The sequence below is a fragment of the Notechis scutatus genome, chromosome 4 (genome assembly GCF_049901735.1).
Source record: "Notechis scutatus isolate UNSWTSFEM ecotype Mainland chromosome 4, rNotScu1.2, whole genome shotgun sequence".
Lineage (NCBI taxonomy): Eukaryota > Metazoa > Chordata > Lepidosauria > Squamata > Elapidae > Notechis > Notechis scutatus.
The window spans coordinates 156348170-156372785 of NC_142012.1; the positions used below are offsets into that span (position 1 = coordinate 156348170).

Sequence of the window (24616 nt, forward strand, 5' to 3'; positions counted from 1 at the left end):
TAACCTTATACTGTACCACTACAAGAACAAAGAAGAAGGTTTTGTTATGATCAAAGCCATAGTTGGCTAACGAGACAAGCCTGGCCTGAACCCCTTGAGGGATTGTAACAATTCTTGTGTTCTCATCTTGAATTGAACATTTTTCACATTGTCTTCAGTGGTTTCCACATACAAGATTTGATGGGGTGAAATCACTAAATATGAAACTGAAGAAAGTTTGGGGGATTTTGTGGGGATTCCCAAACAGGTCAGAAAGACATGTCACACTAGTTGAATAGTACAGCTACCATAAATTTTGCAAGAGGTGAGAGATGAGATTAAGCTACTGAGATCGGTGTAAAGAAAGTCTCTAAAGCCATTTGCTATAAAGTTATCTCTATATTCATTGACAAATTTTCTTTTATCAAGATTCTGCTTGTGAAATTAAAGGTGAGCCTCAGATGAAGATTTTATGGTTTCAATTTTCTATATTACCATTCTGTCATTTTAAAATGAGACCCCAGGGGAGACACTGAGGTCCTTGCGTTTTCACCCAAACAACCATTTCCACTTTCACTTAAAATAAAATGTTCAGATTACACTGCACGCTGATCCCCAAATCTGGATCAACAAAATGCAATTGTTATGGTCATGCAGCATGCTATGCCCACAGAAATGAAAGACATAATTGCTTAAGATGTTAGTTTGTTTATACTGCACAGTAAACTGTTACTGGACTCTCACTGCACACTGAATTATAAATTAATCCAACTCAATGTTAATTCAGTTTACTATGTTGAAGAAACCCCAAAATCGAAACCTTTATCAAAACAATACACTTAAACCTTCACACGGTTTAAGTATATACAAGACTGTCCATTATCTTCAAACGAAGCAATGCTTTGCAGTTCATTAGTAATACTGAGACTCTTTTGAAAGAAAAACATTATTCTGATTTCTTTTTTTCATTATCCTTTGAAAGCAAAGAGGAGCCCCATTTTTTTCCTATCTAGGAGATGTAGTACATATGGGAGTATCACTGGAAATTAAAGAAGGTGTCTTTATGATGATTTTTGACCAGCCTTCAGAGTATCCCTGCTGTATCCCCAGTAATTTGAGCAAGAATTTGAAAATCCACACATAAATTGGTATCTTTCTAGATTATTTGTACCCTGAACTCCTCCACCATTGACCAAAACAAAAATGAACACTTGAAGGACCAAATATTGTCTATTCCAAGAATAGGCTGTGTACTCAGGAGCAGAGTAATTACAGGTCCATTAAACTTACTGGATAACATTTAGCTCATTTCCCAAATGTCAGCCTAACCTATCCTGCAGAATGTGAATAAAATTTGTGTGTGTGTGTGTTTCCTATATAAGCACTTAAGACTTATATACCACTTTACAGTGCTTTTACAGCCCTCTGTAAGAAGTTTACAGAGTCAGCATATTGCCCCCAACAATTCTGGATCCTCATTTTACCGACCTTGGAAGGATGGAAGGCTGAGTCAATCTTGAGCCTGGTGAGATTTGAACTGCCAAATTGCAGGCAGTCAGCAAAATTAGCCTGCAGTATTGCACTCTAACCACTGCGCCACCGTGGCTCACGGTTATATTACTAACCTCCTTCCAAGAGTGATAAAGTAACCATGTCAAATGCTATATGCCAGCAACTGCTGCCTAATGAAAGTCAACAAAGAAACAACCAAGCTGAGTGAAAGACTAAGATCTTTTATAAACTCAGTCCAAGCAAAACATGTCATATCATACAATATGATAGATAAATCTGCCCATTTATGTCACGCCTGGTTTTACAAAATACAGCCCTGCCAGGAAGATGGAAAACCCAGAACATTTTCCAACATTCCTCCTTCCAATAATAAACATATATAAGTTCACACAATCATCTCTCAATCTATTTGCTTGCTGCTTTTATTCCAAAACAAACATGGATTTGCTAATGCATTCTTGATGGCAATACTCATGAGTGTAAAGAAAGTGGGGGGGGGGGATATCCTTTGGACAGTCCATTAATGGTGTCAAAGGGGGGGACGGACAAGAAGCAGTAACATGTTTCTGATAGGCCACTTCAAAGGCCAAGTACCTAAAGTAAAAAAAAGGCCAGTGTTTTGGGGGGGGGGGGGTTATTAAGAGTTGAGAAGCCACTTATGAGACTTCTGTTGCCTGTTCTAATACTTACTCAGTAAACAGGAGCTTAACTCTGATATTACGCACTACATGTAAATATCCACAATTATCTTAAAAGAAACTCTTCATTCCCTTGAGTAAATGAACCCAACAGCAGAGCAGAAATACAGCAAAATGGAAACTGCATGGAATGTGATACTATTTATAAATTTGGTCCCACAGGCAGAAATATGGATAAAGGCAAAAAAAAAAAAAACAATATTTAGCCACACATAATTGGATATTTAGTATGATAATTTGGGGGTGTTTAAAGCACACTGAGTACACTAATCACACACAGGTTATAGGCTTGATCACAATGCTTGCCCAAATATGAATTGTGTTAGCCTTTGTTATGAATCAGGATTCAAACATTTTAAAAAAAAATCCTATTCATTAGTCGTATTTCCAATGTTTGAATTATGGTATCACACATAGCAACTTCAAAACAAACCAAGACAGAAAATGGTTTAGGTTATCACCATATCACGTGCCCAATCAAGGCAACCCACAACATCCAAGTTACATGTAAGTTACAGGGGTCCAGGATTTTCAAATGTAATTTTTGTAGTGACTGCTTTTTAGGAGGTTATCAGAATGGATGATTAAAAGTAAAGGATTTCATAGGATGAAGCATATATAAATGACTCTCGCTCCTCCCCAGTACCATCATTTGAACTCAAGGAAGTTCTTAATGCCTGTTGTGGTTCGCTGGCAGCCTGTGCAGACGGCAGCGGAATCGGACAGTGAGGAAGAATGGGGACCAGTCAGGGAGTCTAGAGAGGACTCGGACGAGAGTCCGGCCCCCAATGCAGAGATGGGGCCAGGACCATCTGGGAGTGGGGTACTGCCTCCAGAGGCTTCGGAGTCTGGCAGCAGCGAGGCAGAGGACCCAGGGGAGCCTGTTCCCAGTTCACGTGTGCGCAGACCTGCTAGAAGGCGAGAGCAGCTGAAACAAAAAGCGCAACTCGGGAGTAAGGCTGGGAGGTGATTGCCCCTCCCATAAAGTATAAAGGACAGGCAAAGATAATGAAACCTTTGCAGGAAGCAAAGTCATTTGTTCGGTTCAGATTCATTCTTGAAGCTCTTTGTACTTCGGTTGGTTTTTTTTCTAGTTCATTTGACATTTCTGTTATTGGTAGCACTTCACAGAGGAAAGAAAGGTGGGTGCTTATCTTGAGGGACTGTTTGAGATTCATTACCAGCTGGGAATGAAAATAATTCCAGTGTTGCAATAAAACAAGACTTGTTTTTAAAGCCTTGGTCAGAACAGTGCCTCCTTTTCAAAATGATATGGCATAACTCAGTTCCATAAAATGCAATGAGCTTAGGCTGCCTAGGTAGCTTCGAAAGCCACTCTTGGAACACAAACTATGTAATAAGTCCCAAATAATTGCCCACAAGACTCTCTTCTGATGAGCAATCCCTTGCACAAAAACACCTGGACTGTCCTTATGTTACATGTCATGAATTGCGTACAGTCACATTTTAAGAGCTGACAGTGAGATATTCCAACAATTGGGTTTCAAAACCCTTTCAACTTCTTCTCCAATTTTTGCTACAACACTGTGGTTATTGGAGGGCCTCCGTCAACTTAAGCATGCAGTATTACAGGTAATCTTTCAACTTACAACCAGTCACTGAGCAACTGTTCAAAATGATGATGGACTTCCCCAGAGCTACTTAAGACAGTGTTTCAGTTCCAACAACCCCATCATCATACCCTTGCTGTCATGTGCTCACATTCTGGTGTTTTGCAACCAGCTCGCATTTACAGCCATTTGCAGCAACCTGCAGTAAAAGAGCTGCGAATTTTTGACCAGCATTTGCTTCCAGATTCACTTAAGGAGTACAGCGTTCACTTAATGACTGCAACAACAACAAAAAAGGTTGTAAAATTGGGTGGGATCACTTGGGTGTAATCCCTTAATGATTGCCGTTACGTGACTTTCACATCACTTTTTATAATTTAGGCCAGGGGTGTGCAACCTTAAACACTCAAAGAGCCATTTGGACCCATTTCCCACAGAAAAGAAAACCCCGGGAGTCAATAATTTAACAACCAATGTGACTGGGTGGGCATGGCCAACTCAACGTCACTCACTCCCACCCAGTCACCTCCTGCTCTGGAATATGGAGCGAGTCTCCATCTCCCGCTATCACCCTTACCTTCTCAGGCCAGGAGAGGAGTGTTGGGAAGGGGAGGGGCCAGCCAGTAGTGGGATCAGCCAACAGGGAGCCACAGCAGAGGGCTGAAAGAGCCGCATGTGGCTCCAGAGCCGCAGGTTGCGAACCCCTGATTTAGGCAGTTCTCCCACCACCAATACTCATAAAAGTATAGTTTCAAACACTAGGAGAAACTATCTTTTGATGAAGCTATCTAGAAGCCTTAGCCACCTAGAAGCCTCAGCTCCTGGATTTTCCTAGGCAACAGAGCCACTGCTGAGAATCCAAGAAGATGCAAAGATACATCTCAAAGTTGCAAAAGGTTGGGAAAATGGTGAGGGAAAGATGTAGATTAGTAGAACCTTTAAAACTGAATTGCTTTAGAAAGATCCAATGCATGTTCCATTTTGCAAAGGTCTGATTGGTATATAAGTTTGAAATTAAATGAAATATGGGATTACTTTGGCACCATTTACATTACAGATATCTCTTGACTTACAATTGCAACCTGGACCGGAATTGTGGTCATTAAGTCATGACCTGTTGTAAATCAAGGCACCCATGTGACCAGACCCAATTTTACAATTGGTTTTATGATGGTTGTTAAGCAAATCACATGGTCATAAATGTGAACCCGTTCTCCCAAAGTGGTGGATTTTTTTGCTTATAAGCCAGCAAAAAGAAAAAAATGCCAGAAAAAAAGGGGAAAATCACATGACTGTGAGATGCTGCAACCACTCATGAGAGTAGGTTGCCAAATGCCCTGTGTGAGGTCATGTGACCCCAGGGATAGATTGGGAGCTCACACAATATTTTACGACTGTCAGAGGTACTTTTATGGACCACAGAACACCTTTTCCAAGATAGATGTAAATTGAAGAGTACTCATATTGATCAATCTTTTGGCCATTCACATCATCTGGCATTGGAAAATCATGCCCAGCTATGTTCTCTAAAACCAGGAATTAGTATTGAAGCCCTTGCTAATCAGCCAACTGCAGAATTCCATGCCCAGATCATATTAAACCAAGCCCCTATTAAATCCAAGCATAGTAGCGATTGAAAAATCAGAATACTGTTGTTGAGGGGAGGCACACTGTTACACAGCACTGCTTGTTTCCAGAATGTATTTTTATTTCTCCACTGAACTCTGATTGCGGCCAACGTGACTTGTTTGTTAGCCTCCAGCAATAACACTACCTAACCAATCCTTGTATCCCTCTGTTTATTGTGCTATGAAGATACGCAACAATGACAATGTATTGCAGGCAGAGAACATGTGAGGCTACAAGGAGAGGAATCTTCAAAAGCTAAACCAAAGCAAAACATTTTCTACTTTTGCAAGAAAACATCAAAGGCCACTGTCCAGAAAAGTTCTTTTAAAAGGACTTGAACACACTTTTTCTTTTACACCCTCAAATAGCTAAAGCATAAGGAAGGAGCACAACAGTTTGAAAATATGCTACACCATGTTCTTTAAAAAGTGAGATAATTGTTTAGCATTTTCATGTGAAAGATCACATTTAAATTTTACTGAGACTGTATTATTTATACTGAAATTAATTCTCTCCCACAGGCACACAAATAAATCTCAGTGCCTTGCTTCTGGGCATATTTTAAGAACAATGAGATTTAAAATACCATAGTCAGACATCCTTTACTAGACTAGGAAAAAAAGTAATAATGATTGTTAGCAGGGATGGGCATTAAAAGAAAGGAGTAAGCTAGGGAGAAAGAAAAGACAGCAGCAATCTAAGTGTTGGAGCAGCTTTTGAAAAAGAACATATGAATAGCTGGATAAAAACAGAAGTACTTTAAGAAGTTTACAAATATTACAATATGTTTAATTCTACTTTTAATAAACCATTCACAATAAAAACATTCCATTTTACCCCTATTCTAATTTCCAGTTCTACAAGCTGAGAGAAAGAGGATGGATGGATGGATGGATGTAGACAGACAGATGGAGACAGATTAGATACAGATAGATAGATAGATAGATAGATAGATAGATAGATAGATAGATAGATAGATAGATAGATAGATAGATAGATGACACAGACAGACAATCAGCCAGACGGACAGACGGACGGACGGACGATGGATGGATCAATTAAATTAATCATAACCCTAACCAATATAAACAAGAGATCTGGTTACTTTTTCAGTGCCATCATGACTTTGAACAGCCACTAAGCAGAGCAGTTATTAAGTGAGGACTATCTATAAAGCCATCCATCCAGTTTATTTTAAACAATTTCAAACACACACACAAAAAAACATTTTAGGCGACTTACCATTGGTCGTGCATTGATAAGTAGAAGGTTTCCTCTTAGGAGCCTCCTATCACAGGAAGATGGTACTGAAATATAAAGAGTATAAAGGCAATGAGGAGACTAATTGCTCTGACAGATTTTAAAGACTAAGGCTGATATTTTTAAATTTTGAATTTTAAAGGAAGAAAATGTTGGTTTTCAAATGAAAACAGAAGGAACTGCTGATTTACAAAATTTTGTTTGGAACAGGCTTATTTTCATATTAAAATAGCTCAGGGGCCAATATTTCAAGAGTATTAAAGATTGTTGTTGCAATACGTTTACCTTTCCAAACCAAGACTTTAAAAGAATATAGCTTAGTTCATTTTGTAATAGCCACCTACAAAGCTTCCCCAAACAAAGCTAGATAAAGTTGTAAGAATCTCCCATGCCTACTTACAGGGAATCATGCTCACAAAGCAATAATTACATTAATCCCAATGGTACAGGAAATGGGATGTGGGAAAGGGGAGAGGGGAATAATATTTTTAATAGCATATAAATCTGAATGCAGGCAATGCTTAGAGAAAGGCTAACTTGACAGCTATCATCTTAAATTCCATGTTCGAATTAACAAAAAATCATTTTTATGTAGAGATATCTTTTTTATGATGAAAGAAATTGCAGACTGAATCCAGAGAGCACTCAGATACACACACATACACAAACACACACACAGGATCCCAAAACTGCCAATAAAATTCAGAATCAAAGACACTGATTGAGGAAAACAAAGCAAATAGCAGCCTCGCTCTCAAAAATGATATTGTGTTTATTTTGTTTCTTCCATTTATAAGCAGTGTCTGTTCAAAGAGGAAAGCGGGTTTGACTACAAACAACAGCATAACAAAGTAGCAACAATGGTGCTTTGGAATATATCAAGAAATAGCATTTGTCTGCAAGAGAAGACTGGTGAGCCCCCAAAATAGGCAAGTCATAGAAAATGAAGAAGCTAAAATGCTCTGGGACTTTAGAATTCAAAAAGACAGGCACCTGTCATAAAACACCTCAGAGTTAATAATCACTGGTAAGAAAGACAAAAAGTCTGGATAGTGGAGATTGCAGCATATGGAAACAGCAGAGAAAAAATGGACAAAATAAAAAAAAATACAAAAACCTGCAAATAAACATAAAACAATTGTTGCCAAAGAAGGCAAAGATGATGCCACTAATAATAGGTGTCTTTGGTGCAATCCCCAAACATCTGGAGTTCCACTTGGATACTGTATTAGCATTGACAAAATCACCACAAATCAGTTTCAAAAGGCAGCTTTATTTGGGACAGCTTCCATCCTGTAATGAAGCCTTTAATAATATAAAACAACATCTGTTTAATCCAGGCCCTTTTGAAGAAATTGATAAGGTGGATAAAAATACAAAATCAGTCTAAACATCTGGCTGACTCTATAACTAACCGTAATATCTACAACAACATGGTCAATTCTATCAAGACAGGAAGTGAGGAACTATTTCACAGGGCAATTGTGGTTACAGATAGGTCTCCAAGGGCCCATAAGATGACATAACAACTAACAGGATAGAAAGACAAAACTTAACTGAATAGTCTGGCAGTTAGCTGAAGCAAATGTTTTATAGATTATACTTAACACTTTGAATTACCTTATCTAATGAATTGCTGGATAACACAACTACCTTCAGAAAAATGAAGCCCTCTGAAAGATTTCCTATCCCATGATTTCAGAAGGCAAAATATATATTTATATGTAATGTAGTATGTTATTGCAAGGTATATGTTGCTACATTATGTTATGATGTATGTTATGTAATATGTGATTGTAATATGTATAATGTTCTAATACTGCACTGAGTAATAAGGAAAGTGCTGAAAGCATAAAATATTTATACAATATATTTAATCCATGAAATAAATACTTGGGAGTAAAAACTATTCTCCAACGTATGTTTTCAAGAGATCCAGAAGTATGTCAGTGCCTTAACATGTAAGACCCATACTCTCATATCTATTTATCATAACTTTTTTAAAAAAAACTAAAATAGTTAGAAGCAATCCCAAGCAAATTTGTTAAATAATAAATCCAACTCAATTTCTCATTAAACTCAATCGTAGGAAAAAAAAATCCACTTAAAATGTAAATAGACTGACTTCAAAATATTTCTGAACATCAGTTGTAAAAGTATGTTTCCTGTTTATTTTTCATGTTCTACTTTGTGTGTGTTTGTGTGTGTGTGTGTATTCCCATACTCTTAGTCTTCAAATCTGGTGGTTAATCCTAATCCTTGGGATTTTTATTGAGGGACTGTTCTGTCTCGCCTTTCCTCTTTCCCAAAATATGAAAGAGTACAAACTCACACCAACACAGGCAGGCAAGCTCGCTCGGACTTCACAGAGTTAATTCTTTGGAACTGATAATATTCTTGACATTCTCACATGTCCTGCCTGCCAAGTCCAAACTGATAAAGTTTTACTCACAGAAAATCACAAGGCAGTCCACAAAAATAGTCATTCACGAAGAAAATCTGAAGGTTAAACTTTGTCCCGTACAATGTTTCAGGAGAAAACACACTCACTTTTATCCCCCGTGGGGTGTGGCTAAATGACTCAGCTCACTCTGTGACCCTCCCACGCCTCCTACATTACTGCTCACGTTTCTCCCTACGACGCTGTTTAGGATTGAGCCAACACTCTTCCTCTTTACTTCCTGTCAGGGGCTGCTCTGATATGCCTTCCTCCTGATTAATCTCAGGCTGTTCCTCTCGGTTGTCTGATGGAACCTGAGACACTATCAGGGAGGAAGGTCCTGGGGAGGAAGGCATTCCCAGTTCCTCCTCCTCATCTTCCAGGTCCTCTTCCTCTGACAGCATAGGCTTGGGAATCGGGGCCACAACAGGGTGTGTGTGTGTAATGACCAGATCAAAGTTGAATGCAACTTAAAACCCGCTATGGAGATGAGCTCAAGTCCTTCTAATGCAATTGTCTTATTTTCTTGGAAGTATTGTGAAAGTGTCTTCACCAGGATGTTTTGTGGGTTTTTGACAGTCCAGTCAGTCAGTGATGGTATTCTACCGGTTTGGCCTGGTTCTATCGAGCCGGTAGCGCCGATGAGCAGTGGAGACAAACCGGTTCTCTCCAATACTCTGCTGTTTGGCCCACCCATCCACCCGGTCTCTCATACTAACCTTTATTCCCTGCTTTTGAAGCGCACCTGCTTTGCACAGCACAGATTGCTGTGTGGTAGCTGCTGAAGCAACAGGGAGAATGCAGAATTGCAGGAGGTGAGTCAGCAACCCTCTGCGCCTGCGCAAAGTGCGCATTTGGCGTGTGCGTGCAAAGTGTGCGTGTGCACGCAAAGCGCGCCAACCAAACCAGTGGTGAAAGTGTTTGAAACGTACCACTGACTCCAGTCCACCCTAGAAATCCTGCGATGTCTAGGTGATTCCCCATCACTGACCTGCTTAGCTTTCAAAGTCAGATATAAGTTTTACCCAATGAGAATAATTAGCACAATTATGTGCCAATAGACATAAACTGGATAACTGGATGGTGACCACCAGATACAGATAACAACGGTAGTGGGGACAGCAATTCTGTTATAATCAATGGAGCTGTTAAGTGAAACATCACATGATCCTGCTGACTTATGACATCAGTTCTACTGCAATTGTTAAGCAAATCAACAACGTTCATCAAATGTGACTTCACATGATCATGGCTTATTTCTGGTTTCCTTACTGACTTTGCTTGTCGGAAGGTGTATATGAAGTTGGCAAAAGGCGCTCATATGAGGTGCTGTGGCTGTCTTAAATGTACACCGGTGTCGAAGCACCCAAAATCACACTCACACAACCGCAGAGTATCTGAGACAGCTGCAAAACTGAGGACTGGTTGCACATCTTTTTCAGCACCATCACAAGAGGCAGTTGTTAAGCTACAAACTACCTGAAAAGGAATCCAATTTATACCTGCAGAATCCATGCCTCATCTTTATACGCTTTCTTCTTTATCTTGACCTTGTAAATTTCCCTTTCAGCAGAGGGAAGGGAAAAACACTGAATTGATTTCTTGTAAGAGAGAGAAATGACTACAGTATTAGCATTCCAGATAGTGGCCAATTTAGCATTCATATAGAATGTCTTATCTGACAAGTGTTACTGACTTAATATAAAATATCATGATCCTTTGTGCTAAGTGTATGCTAATTTTATTTATTTATGCCAATTTACTCATTCAATTATTGAGGCACCCTAAGTAGTTGTGTTCAGCTTTCGTTGGAGAATACCCAGATGCTCATTACCTTAGTTTTTTTAAAAAACAAAAACAAAGCTTCAATGTGACTACACAATAAGAATTGCCATCAGCTGAAGCTGCAAAGCCACAGTAAAAAAATAATCGGAATGCCACAGAGCAAAAAATACGACTGGAGAACAGCTTTGTCTGGATAAATATCGCAAATTCTTTTCGCAGGAACCAATACAATATAATAAAACAGAATCACAAAGCTGTTTATCTAAACAGGACAGCAAGACATAAAATGGCATTGCTGTCTGATCTCTTACAGCAGGGGTGTTAAACTCAAGGCCCATGGGCCAGATCCAGCCTGTGGGATGCTTAGAACATGCCCACAGGGCCGCTGTGGAAACAGCAAAGAACTGACCCACAGTGCCTCTGCCAGCAAAAAGAGAGCAGGGGGGCACGTTTTCGCTGGCTGAGGGCTGCAGGAGGCCATTGTGGTCAAAAAATGGATGTCGAACTGGCCACGCCCCTCCTCGGCATGCCCCCCACCCCCCCAAGGTCAAACACAACCCTGATGCGGCCCTAAATGAAATAGAGTTTGACACCCCTGTCTTACAGGTAGTCCTTGACATACAACTATTCGTTTAGTGACTCTTCGAAGTTACCACACTGAAAGTGATTTACAGCCAGTCCGCACACTTACAACCAGTGCAGTATACCCATAGTCACATGATCAAAATGTAGGCCCTTGTCAACTAGCATGCATTTACAATGGTTGCAGCATCCGAGGGTCACATGTTCGTGATCTGTGGTCTTCCCAGCTAGCTTCCAAGAGGCAAAGTCAATGGGGAAACCTGGATTTGCTTAATGACTGTGTCAGGGCTCCGGCAGTTACCCCCATTTAAATCATGAGTCTCGAGCCAAATGTCAAAAACTTTAAAAGGATTTATTGGGAATTAACATGCCGGCACTGCGTGGGTGTAGCTGACTCTGAGACACATCATTCATTGTCACCCTTGACCCTGGTTTTCCCTCACCCCCTGGGGTGTATCGTAATTCATATTCTCCAATGGGACACATCCATAGCCAAGAGTCATCAATCATTCTCTCTAGTTAGAATTTTGCGCGGCAGAAACTTCAGTTACCTAGTTATTATCTTTGAAAACATTTATGGAATGCAAGCTGCAGCACTACTCCCCCCCTCCCTTTCTATTGGCAACTCGAAAAGACCATAGAAATATTTTATGAGTTGACAGACTATATGATTCACTTAACAAATGTACACCCATCCCCCCAAAAAAGCCATAAAATTTGACCTGGGTCAATTAGCCTCATTATTTAGCAATAGAAATTCTGGTTCCAATCATAGTCCTTCTGAGGTTGGTAAAATAAGGACCAAGGTTGTTGGAGGCAGTATGCTGACTCTGTAAACCGCTTAAGAGTGTGCTATAAAGCAGGGGACCCCAACCTTTGGGCTGTGGCCCACTACCTGGCTGTGGCCTGTTGGCCATCACGCTGCATGAATGGCTGGCCAGTGCGTGTGCATGCACAAACCTACTTGTGCTAGTGTCATTGCAAGCACTTGTCCTTCCCTTTCCCTCCAGGCTGCTAATCCAGAAAGGTTGCAGAACTCTGCTATAAAGCACTACGAAATCTATACTACAAAGAGGTATATAAGTCTAAGTGCTATTACTATTGCTATTAAGTATATAAAACCAGACTGTGAAACCAAGAGGATACTATAATGTCCTGAAGTACTAAATGGACCCATTTTCCGTGGTGTTTTCAGCTCCATCCCACCCAATTTATCCGACTTACACACACCATAAACAAATGGAAAGCTGATAATAACACAAGAGGTGAATTGTTTAGTCTATCATGCTTAACATTTAATACAAACTGGTGAGATTTTGTCTATTTTAAAGATGATATAATTAATACCCCTAATCTATGAAATACAAGAGTTTATCCAGGCAACTTACAAATTTAATTAACTCGATTAAATGGTACTCAATCATCATCAATCATCATCCGCACTCAATCATCTGCACTAAAACGATCCCCAAGTTCTCCTCTAAATGTCATGCTCAGTATCTCAGAATAATTTCTAGCATCCTGAGAAAAATGTCTACCTTGTTCAATAGCACGATTAAGCACATAGTCCTTTTGCCACAAAGTACATGTACACAAAGTACACTGAAGTTTTTTCTTCTCTTTCAAACTGGGAGGTGGCAAGACCAATATTAGGAGTACTTTATACTCTGTTCTGGAAAAATGGACACAACTCCCAGAAGAATTGTGACTCTGGGGCACTTCCAAATTCCCAGTTATTTCTAGATAAGCAAGTGCAGGTTGTGGTGGTGGTTGTGTGTTCTGTGTGCCAGGTGCAATGTTATATGGAAAGAGATGGCCTTGAAGCAGGATCTCATGCCTTCATTACTATTCACTTGGACCCAAGATGTTCGATATGGAGCTGGCTTTAAAGATTACTCAAAATCCAGAACCAATCCAGAACATAGTGTACTGTATAATGTGTACTGAATACTGGTATGTTGTAAATGAGTTCATTATAGCAATAGCACTTAGACTTTATAGCCTTTAAAATCCTCATTTTATTGACCTCTGAAGGATGGAAGGCTGAGTCAATCTTGAGCCAGTGAGAATCGAACTACCGAACTGCAGGCATCTGGCAGTCAGCAGAAGTAGCTTGCAGTACCACATTCTAACCACTGTGCCACCTGTGCTTCAGGTCCTTCACTGGCACTATTAGCTTCCTGGTTACAATCCACAAGTTTTTGCTAGTTTTGTTCTTTGGATTAAAGATAACTTAACACTAAGGTACTTTCATCAATGTCTTCCCATCGGCCCACCTGTTCGAAAGTCTCAGTACAATTTTTAAGGTGTCTGGGAGAGACTTGTAACTGTGCTTTTTCTGTGATGATCCACATGGTGGAAATGCTTGTTCTCCCCCATCCAGGGAATCTGGGCTTTCCCCAGAGACTTTCAGAGATGGGCTGATCCGAACAGACTGACTGATGATTGTGTGATCTTTTGTGTTGTTTTTAAATTCTTGTATTTCTAGTGTTTTGCCATAGATTTTACTGTGTTTAAATAAACGTGGTACATAGCATCACTTTATTAAACAAGTCAAATCTCTCTCTATAAAAGCGAAATACCACTCAAGCATCTTCACAAAATCTCCAGAACCGTAAAGCCTATAAACGTGAAATTTGACACATATGTTCCTCTTGGCTTCTAGGTGTTCACTAAGAAAGGATTTTTTGAAATGACCATCAGAGCATTAGTATTTCGTATATTATTATTAACACGCTTTGATGCTGAGTTCTACTCCCCCTCCCCACCTGAAAAGAAATCTCTTCCACATGCAAAACACAAGCAGGAGTTTCAGTTTCAGTTTTAGTTTCACAGCACCAAGCACTTTTAGTACAGAACTGTTGAGCTAAGCCATGCCCAGGCTCCTTGCTGTCTCCTTCTTACTCAAACAGCAAATACTGTTTCAGTTTCCAAACAGCCCTCAACTCTCTCACACACTGACGGGATGCTAGCCAGATGAATACTGATAGATGCTGGTAGGCAGAGGCAGATATTTTTCCCCCTTATTTTCCTCCCCCAAAATTAAGTCCGATCATATATTTCGTTAGCGGAGCATGGGTATAGAGCTAGTAATGAAATAAATTAGAAAGTAAATATGTTTCTAATACAGATCCCAATAAGTCAGATGGAGTTAGAGATATCAATAATTCTAAGCACATAGTGCCTAAGAGCAAACCCAGCAAACATTCCTAAATTAAATACTTGTTAAAATGTGGTGGTTTTTTTTAAGAAACATTGTGTTTTAAGGCAATGTGACATAAACTTGCAAAATCTAGGGCATTTTTAATTCATAAAATATGTTTGAAGGTCACCTGAAAAAACTGCCATCTCATAAGCACAGGATAATTAGCAGTGCATTTGTTTCTTGCAAGATATGCAATATACCAGGAGAAGAAATGTAAGTGGATGGACAGCAATAATCACGTGCTTTTGTAGGTGATTTTTTTTCTTTTTAACTAATATGAGGAACAATTTTGTCAATACAGCAACATGCAATACACATGCTATCATCTATATGGAATTTATCCATGAATCATCAAAGAAAAAGATGAAGTTGACATTATATATATATATAAAAATATATATATAAAAACACCTTGTAGCTAAGGAAGCAGATGTTTAATCTTACAACTTCTCCCTAAGTACAAGGATGAGCCCATCAGAAGTCTTTATATTTTACAGGCTTGTTGCAAAAAAAATAAATGCAGCTTAGAATCATTTACATAAAGGCAAACAGTGCTAAATTCTTTTTCTTTCTTTGGTGTATACGAATCGCTCATCCCATTCAACATTCATTCTATTACATTAGAGCCAAAGATCTCTCCCTTTTCTGCTGTTTCTCAAAAGCTCTTTATAGAGAGTTTGGACAGCCAGACAGGTTGCACCGTGACCAGCCAATCTACAGGGATCTAAGGTATACAAAATTAAAACAGTAAATTTTAACAGCAGCAGAAACTTGAGAAAATACCCAGTTCTGGCATTCCCCTTTTCTGTCTTTTATGCAGGATGTTAATACAGATGAAGTACCGTATTTATCGGCGTATAACACGCACTTTTTTCCCCCTGAAAATAGGGGCAAATGATGTATGCGTGTTATACGCCGATATAATGTTAAGAAGCCTTCGGTGAATGCTGCTGGGATCGGGATCAAGGACACAAATGAAAGAAGGGGAGGGAGGAAGCAACCGAAGCCTGTCCTTCTCTCTGGGTCAGCCCTCTCAGTCGCTCTCTCGCTCCTCCACCAGCACAGGAAGAAACTGCTTCAAGAAGCGGGGGGCTTTTCCTGTCGCCGCAGCTTCCCTGAAGCGCCCGTTTCTCCCCACCCCCACCCCACCCCGTCCGCCCGCCCGCCCGCAGTGCTCCGTTCTGCCTGCCTGCCTGCCTTCGTTAATGGTTGAATCGGAACAGCTTCGGCTGAGTAAAAGAGGCGAATAGTTATTATTCTCAGCCGAAGCTGCTCCCAAACAACCAGAAACTAAGGCAGGCAGGCAGGCAGGCAGAATGGGACACTGTGGATTGAAGCGCGCGGGTGGGAGTGGGGGTGAAACGGGCGCTTCGAATAGCTGCGGCTACAGGAAAAGCCCCCGCTTCTTTGAAGCAGTTTATTCCTTGGATGGTGGAGCAGCGAGAGAGCGAAGCCTCCTTCTCTTCTCTCCCCCGGTCCTTGCAAAAATTTTCTGCTTGAAACCGGTCCCTGGTACAAAAAGGTTGGGGACCACTGATTTACCTTATAAGTGGTAATAATATTAATAAAAAAAAAGTTCTGAGCTACCCTTATTTTGCTTCAAAGTTTTTATTTAGAAATTTAATTTTTTTCCTGAAATTTCCCTCTTAAAATGAAGATGCGTGTTATACGCCTGTGCGTGTTATACGCCGATAAATACGGTAGTTCAATCTTTTTTTTTAAAAAAAAAAGAGTACTACAAAGACCAGCTTCAACACAATACTTGTTGAAGATCGAGCTGTGCATAAGCACCACATGCAAATTGTATTTAGTTTTAAACATAGTTATTTAGCTTAATGCCCGAATGAGTACATTATGTGAATTCGGGCATACTGTCACAATAATTCTAAGGTCCCCAAAGTGATATCCACCCTTGCAAGTCTCACTAGATGGCCCATTCCTCAAATATTTAGAAACAAAATGTAAAACAAGGGACAATCTTCCATAATAATCTTTTTCCTAAAAAAAATGTGTTCATTGTGTATTAGAAAATCTAGTACAGCAGCACAGATATGCTCCAGGTCATGTCAGCTTTTCAATCATTGTGTCCACACTATGAAACCTTCTGCCTCTCGATGCTAAGATAGCATAGCAATAGCATTTAGATGTATATACTGCTTCACAGTACTTTACAGCCTTCTCTAAGCGGTTTACAGAGTCAGCATACTGCCCCCAACAATCTGGGTCCTTGTTTACCGATCTCAGAAGAATGGAAGGCTGAGTCTCTGGGATTAGCCGGGCAGTGCTCATTGGAGGAGATGTGCCTATGGGAGGTTGTCCAGAAACAGCCTACCTGGGCTGGGTAGGTAAGTCCAAGGGCCCCAACAATGGACTTGGGTCCTGATCAGATTGTTGTGTTGTAGCCATCTTGTCTGCCTCCCTGGCTCATTTCTGCAATTTCCAAAGCTAGGTGCCATCTATGGGCATCCTTATCCGCCGCCTTAGAGGCCTTTTGGGGGCCTATTGGCTTATCTCGGGACTTATTTGTCTTGCAGCGGAAAGCGTTGTCACCTTCCATTGTGGATGACAGATTCTCTTGCCTCTGACTTTAATTTTTAATTATTTTTTAAAATTATTATTATTATTGTTGTTGTTGTTGTTGTTGTTATTAATATTTGTACTTTGGGGTGATGCCTTCCCCTGTGGTTGAAAGTAGAACACTCCTCCAGGAGAGTAAGTCTTTTTTTTTTTTTTGAGCCCCGAAAAAATGGCTAGGCCGTCTTTTCGGGGGTTACTTAATTCCCCCCCCCTTGCATCTTCGGGCGGGCGGGCGGGCGGGCGGGCGGCGACAGTTTGGATGTTGACCTCGGCATTGGTGGGGCACTTCGTATCGGGGTCAACGCAGGCAGCACCATATCCGGGTGTGCAACAAAAGTACTTCCTAACGGCAAGCCCCCCCACCATTCCCCCCCCCCCCCCATTTTGCACGTTTTAATATAATTAATTTGGGGGGAGGGGCTTAATTTCATTTCATGCCTATAAAACATGCTGGGACTTCCTATTGGGGGAGGCCGCATTGTTGGAGAAACAGGGTGTGTATGTATATGATGATGGCAGATGAGATTCTGCCGAAAAGCACAACTACAATGACGTGGGAAAATACCCGAATGAAGCTGAATGCCATACATGTAAGTACCCGCGAAAACTTGAGAAAATATATATACACACACACATATACACATACACACATATATATATATATATACACGCCCATATACATATACATATATATATATACACACCCATATACATATACATATGCCTATATCTATATGTAAAACTGTGCATATGGTAAACAGTATCTAAGGGTCCCCAACAAGGGAAACCCCCAAGCGCTCCAAGCAAGAACTTTCTGGATCCCTGGTCCCCAACAAGGGAAACCAGCTATACAGGATCTGAGGTGGATTCTTTCCTGTCAAAACAAAACGTCCCGCTGTTTAAAATGGCACTTGCGGCTTCACTCCAAAGAAATGATCCAAAGGCAATTGCAAGGAAATTCCTGTTTAATGACTAGCCTGCTTATCCAACGTCAGCCAGACAAGGAGAGCTAAACCGAGGGAGAACAAAGTGGGAAGGTACTGCCCCGGTCCCCAAAAAGGGAAACCAGCGGGGAATGGCGCCTGTGATATTTAGGCGCGAACTTGAGCCAGCCGTTGAAAAAGGCGGGAAGCCAGAATCTCCGCTGCTAATGTCTGAGAAGTTTAACGAGCCGCTGCTGCTGAGGGTCTAACTTGCGAGTTAAATGCTCCTGTCAGACGAAATGGCAAGGCAAAGTGAGCCGCGGCTGCGAGCGCTCCGCTACGATCGCAGAGAAGACGATCGGAAAGTTAGATAAGGTAATTGCCTGAGGCGGTCGCCTCAGGCTGCCTGAGGAGTGGAAGGCTCCGCTAGTTACAAAAAAACTGTTTTTAAACTGATAGAGGCACAAGCCTGCAAAAAGCCAAATTAAATGGGGAAGATTTTTACAAGCGGAAATAACCCAAGAGCAAACCTGAATCAGAAAACCGTTCCAGTCAGGGAGTGCACAACCTCTTACCACGAAGGCTGAGCTAAAACTGGGGAACGCTGGGGAGGTGTCCCGTGGAGGAGGAGGAGCGTCCTGGAGTTTTAAGCCCAGCCTTTCCAGAAGAGACTGAAGCACCTCTCACTTCTGGATGCTCTGAACAGCTCATGGGAGAAAATAGAAAGAACAAAAACATTGGGAAAGTATCGCTGTAATGCTGAAGGTCCTTGCTTTTAAGGGAAATTTAAGCAGCATGTAGTCGAACTTGTATTTTTAAAAGAGCTCAAAAAGCTTTAAGGTTGCCTCAAGTCAAGCAGAAGCCGTCATTCTGGCTACAAATAAAACTTAGATGTAAATTTTAAAAAGATATTTTTCAAGAGATAGAATGTAAGACAAGTCACTAAACAAGAGGACTGGTATCTAGTCCAGAAGTGTAGATATGGGATTAGGAAAATAAAACTCAGAATTAATTCAGGCTTAGAAAGGTTGCCGAATAGAATAAAAAATTGCATCTTCGGATTTGTTCAAAATCAAAAGAATTCACACAGCAGCTACTCAGTGACGACAAAAAGCAAACAAGAAAAAGAAAACTCAAGAGCTATTGCAGTGACATGTCCAACAAGAAAGTGTTGGTAGTCTAACAGAACATGAGACCAACAGAGCTACATTGTCAGGGACTACGTACTCAAGCAGGAGATCCTACACCATTTCAGGCAAGTAACAGTCCAGTTTTTTCTTAAAAACCTCCAGTGATGAAGCATTAACAACGTCTGACCGCAAGCTGATCCAAGGGTTAATTGTCCTCACTGTTAGGAAGTTTATCCTTAATTCCAAGTTGCTTCTCTCCTTGATTAATTAAATATGCATTAACTGCACCCTAATTTTCTGAAATAACTTAACTCATAGGTTCACTGTGTTTCTTTGCTTCTGTTAAAACCAGGTGGGTTGGATGGCATGGCAATTACGAGTATAAATATCAGACCCAAACAGCAATCCATCAAAAGAGACTGTGCAATATTTGGATTTCTACGCTGAGCAAGCATTTGGATTCAGTTAATTAAATGGCCACTTCTCCCGCATGATTCTATGTTAAAATCAGTCCAATGAACTGGGCGATAGTCAGGGGTGGGATGCTACCAATTCTGCCCGGCTCTATAGAACCAGTAGCTCTGAAGAGCAGCAGACACAGAACCGGTTCTGTGTCTGCTGCTGTTTGGCCCACCCGCCAGCCCGGACTCTTACCTGACCTTTATTTCCTGCTTTTTCAACCTCAGCTGCTTTGCGCGGCACAGCTGAGGTTGAGAAAGTAGTAAAAAAGGTGTTTTTCAAATGCTGCGCACCAGCATGCAGCACTTATCAGCTGTCCGAGAGGCACAGCTTTCGGTGTATTACAAGGCGCGCGTGCAAAACCTAAGTACCGAACCAGTAGTAACATCGGTTGAATCCCACCCCTGGCTATAGTGGAATATTCAATGTTAATTCTTAGAAAAGGTATCTTACGGAGGTAAATGCAGTATTTGTTTCCTTAGGACATGGTATAATTTACAGAAGTCTTCCCCAAATATGCACAATGTGTGTGAAACTGCAGAATTTCTGGCTGACAGCTTTTTTCCACATAGCTATTTAAAAACTCTTTTAACTTTTCTCTGAGTAGCAAGCACGGACCAGGAATTTCTCCAGAAGTTAACTACTGAAATTTCATAATCCCCCTTCTTCCCTGTTCTTTCAGGCTGACTGTACAGAAGGGGGAAAATAATGAGATACTATAGTCTCCAAAGAGAGAAAACTATTTCAATCAGAAGATCTGGATATAATTTCTTTTCCTATTTCGTCTACTCAGGTTCAACTAATGCCCAGAAGAGACCTACTCACTTCTATTTACATTACACTTTGGCATAATGGTAAGGAAATAATGACTTTGAAAAAGTTGCTTAGATACAACTTTATACATTTTCCACCAATGGGTGACTTGGGTTGGGAGTTGTAATTCAGCAGCTTCTGGTTGGCTTCCCATCCCTAAAGCTAAGTCAGAATCCAATCTTCATTTGCAGGCATCAAAATGGGAGTGATGTTTTCATTATACTCAGGAGTGAAAAAACAGATTTTAGTGACTGATATATGCCTTCTCCCTAGGCTATTTTTCAGACTATGCTATTTTATCACCCCAAAAAAATGAAGGGAAGTGGCACTTCATTTTTCTTCAAAATACTCCTCCTCAAAATAATGGGTTCAGGCATGCCCAGGATTTTTCTTGTTTTGCTTGTACTAAACCCAGGCTGTTATCCTCCAGGTGCACAGATAGTCCTCGACCGAAATTGGGACTATAATTTCCATCGCTAAGCAAGGCAGTTGTTAAGTGAGTTGTGCACAATCGTACCACCTTTTTTTTGCCACAAACGTTAAGGAAATCACTGCCGTTAAGTGAATCATGCAGTTCTTAAGCGAATCTGGCTTCCCCCATTGTGTCAGAAGCTGGCTAGGAAAGTTGCAAACGACAATCACGGGAGCCCAGAATGCTGCAACTATAGATGCCAAGTGACAAGCAAATTTTGTTCTTGTGACCTTGGGGTTGCTGCACCCCTCATAGATGCAAAGACCAGTCACAAGCCATATTTTTCAATGGTCTTTTAATTTTGCATGGTTTGCTAAGCCAACGGTTGTAAGTCGAGGACTACCTATATGGAATTTTCAGATTACCAAGAATCGATCACCATGATACTTATCTCTTATTCTTCTACTCAACCCAACAGAAAAGCCATTCATCTAGGCAGAGAAAAGGTGTACTTATAATTTCACTGAGTCCTTTGCAACGCAAAGATATATGATTAGGGAAAACAATAGCTTTAGTGATCCCGCAACTCTCTTTTCTAACCAATCAAACTATCTCCGTTCAATAGGGGCATATGAATGCAAATTTTTAATTATAGCCGGCCATTTCTTCAATCCTTCCAGATTCAATAATGGAAGCCACTCTGATTCTTCCCTTGCCTCTTCCTGGCATCCAGATCTTTCACTGCTACTACCAGGATCCCCCAAGGGATCAAAAATTTTATTTAAAATAACATAGATTCAGGAAATGGGAAGTCATATCCAACTTCCAATAAATTTTCCACTCTTAAAATCCAGCGTGAATGGGTGTGGTCAGCTTCAAAGCTGAAAGACAGAAGAAGGGCAATTCCCAGGGAAGAAAAACACAGCAAGGGAAGGGAAAATTGTTCCTTTAACTGTATTTTTTTCCCATAATGTAGATGTAATTATTTGCCATGGAGAAGGCTCAAACAAAGGCCAGCCTTTGGGAACTAAAAATAAACCATAGTATTAAGTGGTTCAAACATTTCAATGGATTTTGAACTCTGAAGCTATCACATACGGACAAACGATGCTGATAAAATTAAAAATTAAAACTAATAATTGAAATAATAAATAAAAAAGAAAACAAAAACAAATGAAAACTCATAGGGCAGACTCAATGTGCCACTGGATCTTTTTCTGTTGTCAGTTTTCTATGTTTCTATAACAACATTATGCACATAGTTCTAACATGTGTATTCAACACATATAAAGATTCTCAGTGGTTTGAACTGCAACTCCTAGTATCAACAAAGAATTCTCATGAAACTATGAGAGATGCTATCTCAAGAAACATGCCGTTTTTGTGCTACTTCTGCAACCTCCCAAAAATGCACAAAAACAAGGTGCACTTTTAAGAAGAATTGTGTCATCCCAAACATCCCCTTTGATACAAGTGTTAAACTAAGGATAAGGGACATCCATCTTAAAATACCGAAACTCTAGCCCAACCATATTTCCTCAGACCAAACTACTCCACAAATTTCACAATTCCAGAAATGAAAATTGAACGGTGTGTTATGTACGTTGCCTTGAGTTCATAGAGGAAAGCTAATGTATAAATCTGTTCAATTAATGAAATGTGCATTTAGATGTACATACCCCCAAATTTTAAAAAGCCATTTAGTTCTTCAAAACTTAACTTAAAAACTCACAATTAATTAGTGTACTATGTCCCATTCTGTTTTCAATTGTCATCCAGCATCTTAATTTCTTAAAAATACAGTGCTGATCTTCCTTATCCTATGTTTTCCTCTTCCCCTTCTCCATCCCAATTCTAGAGAAATAAACTAGGCTTTTCACACTGATCTATTCTAGGATTATGCCCTAAAAGTAATGGAGAACACCCCGGAGGATGTAGCAAAGCAAGGACTTTTGAATAAAGCACTATACTGATTTGGAATCGCAACGGGGATTTAGTTAAGGATAACTTTTCCTTACATAAATACAATGAATATCCTCAAGCTGCTGTCACCAGAATTAAAAGCTGGGAATTGTAAAGACTATATATGGAAACTAGCAAACAAAACGGGACGCCAAGCAAGTATTAATTTTCCCTCCTCTTATATTTCAGTGGGGCCAGAAGCAAATGATGCACTTGGGTGAAGGCCCAGTTCCTGCTGAAAATGTAAATACTAGTAGTAAGAAGTAGGAATCTACTCCTGGGCAGCACAATGAAAGTTTCTCATTCTCATCTTCTCACCTACAAAATCAACCTGTCACCATCATTAATCTAGATAAGCATTGAGAAACTGCAGTGCCTTTGCAACCTATGGGCTTCAAATCCCAGAATTCTGAGAGCTGAATCCACAAGTTGTAAAGGAGCCATAGTTGCCCACTCCTGGTCTGGATACTGTGTCCATAATTTTATGATGCTGAGCTCACCTCAATCTAGTCAACAACTGAGCATGTAAAATGCGAACAAATCATGTTTCCTCCTTCCCCATCTTTTAACCACAATTTTAATTGTAATCCATATTTTTATTGCATATCTATATCTATCTATCTATCTATCTATCTATCTATCTATCTATCTATCTATCTATCTATCCATTTATATTTGTTTCATTACTTTTCACCTTGTAAGCCACTCAGAGTTGTCTTGCGGTCAGATGCACAGCAAACTAATTTAATTAATAAAATAAAAATTAAAAAATATTTACTTTGAAAAAGAGATGGAAGGAATGCTTTCCAAATTTGCAGCTGACAAAATTAAATGGGATAATGAACAGTCTGGAACAAAAAAAAATACAATATCTTGGTATATTACAGAAATGAGCTAAAAATTACATAATAAAATCCAAAGTAGCTCATTTAAAAAAAAAAAAAACCTGAACCACATAGTGTAGGAGATGGATGCCTGGCTTGCTGAGAGTATTTGTATAAAGATCTCAGAATAATTGTGGACTGCAAACAGAATTAGCAGTATCACACAGCTGCAAAAAAGAACAAATGTAATTTTAGATTGCAGCAACAGTAGTGTACTTTGCAAAGCCTGGGAAGAAATAGTTTGCTTTAATGAGGCTCTATCTAAAGTGTCTACTTTTGGATTGACTTCGCTGGCACAGCATATTGGAAATGATGATCATGTCACTACCACTGACTGGGGTGACATTTGAAGCAGCCACAATTTTGCCAAATTTCAATCCCACTGGAGTAACAGGTGCTTGGATGCATTCATTAAGTTACTCCATCTGAGGTATGTTGAAACAAACATTATTTCCCTATGAAACACTATTTCATTCATTACAGAGAAGGGTGGGTGGGTGGGTGCATATATGTGTGGGTGTACACACATATATACACATAGTGTGTGTGTCACACAAATGAAAAAGTTTATAATTCCATATCAGTCTTTAGCTGGAAGATTTTAGAAAACATAAGCTATTAGGTTCAAAATAAAACAAGCTACTTAAAGAAGCCTGGTCTGTTTGGAGAAAAAACAATTACAATTTTAAAACAAAATGCAGAAGAAACATAGATTTCATCACAATAAGACTTACAGGATGAAAGAACATGGCTTGATCACTTTCATTGACTTTTAAGCTCTGCAAATAATCAAGC

General features: G+C 40.0%; 1 protein-coding gene across 2 annotated transcripts in view; it reads right to left on the bottom strand.

Annotated features, from left to right (window-relative positions):
- The window catches only part of TBL1XR1 (TBL1X/Y related 1), a 248739-nt gene that overhangs the window by 102839 nt on the left and 121284 nt on the right, over positions 1-24616 (bottom strand). Inside the window, exon 2 of one of the 2 annotated variants that reach the window (XM_026666593.2) lies at positions 6632-6696. The exons of the other annotated variant lie outside the window; for it this stretch is intronic. The gene's annotated coding sequence lies outside the window, so the exon portion shown is untranslated. The remainder of the gene's footprint in view (positions 1-6631; positions 6697-24616) is intronic. 2 annotated transcript variants of the gene reach the window in all.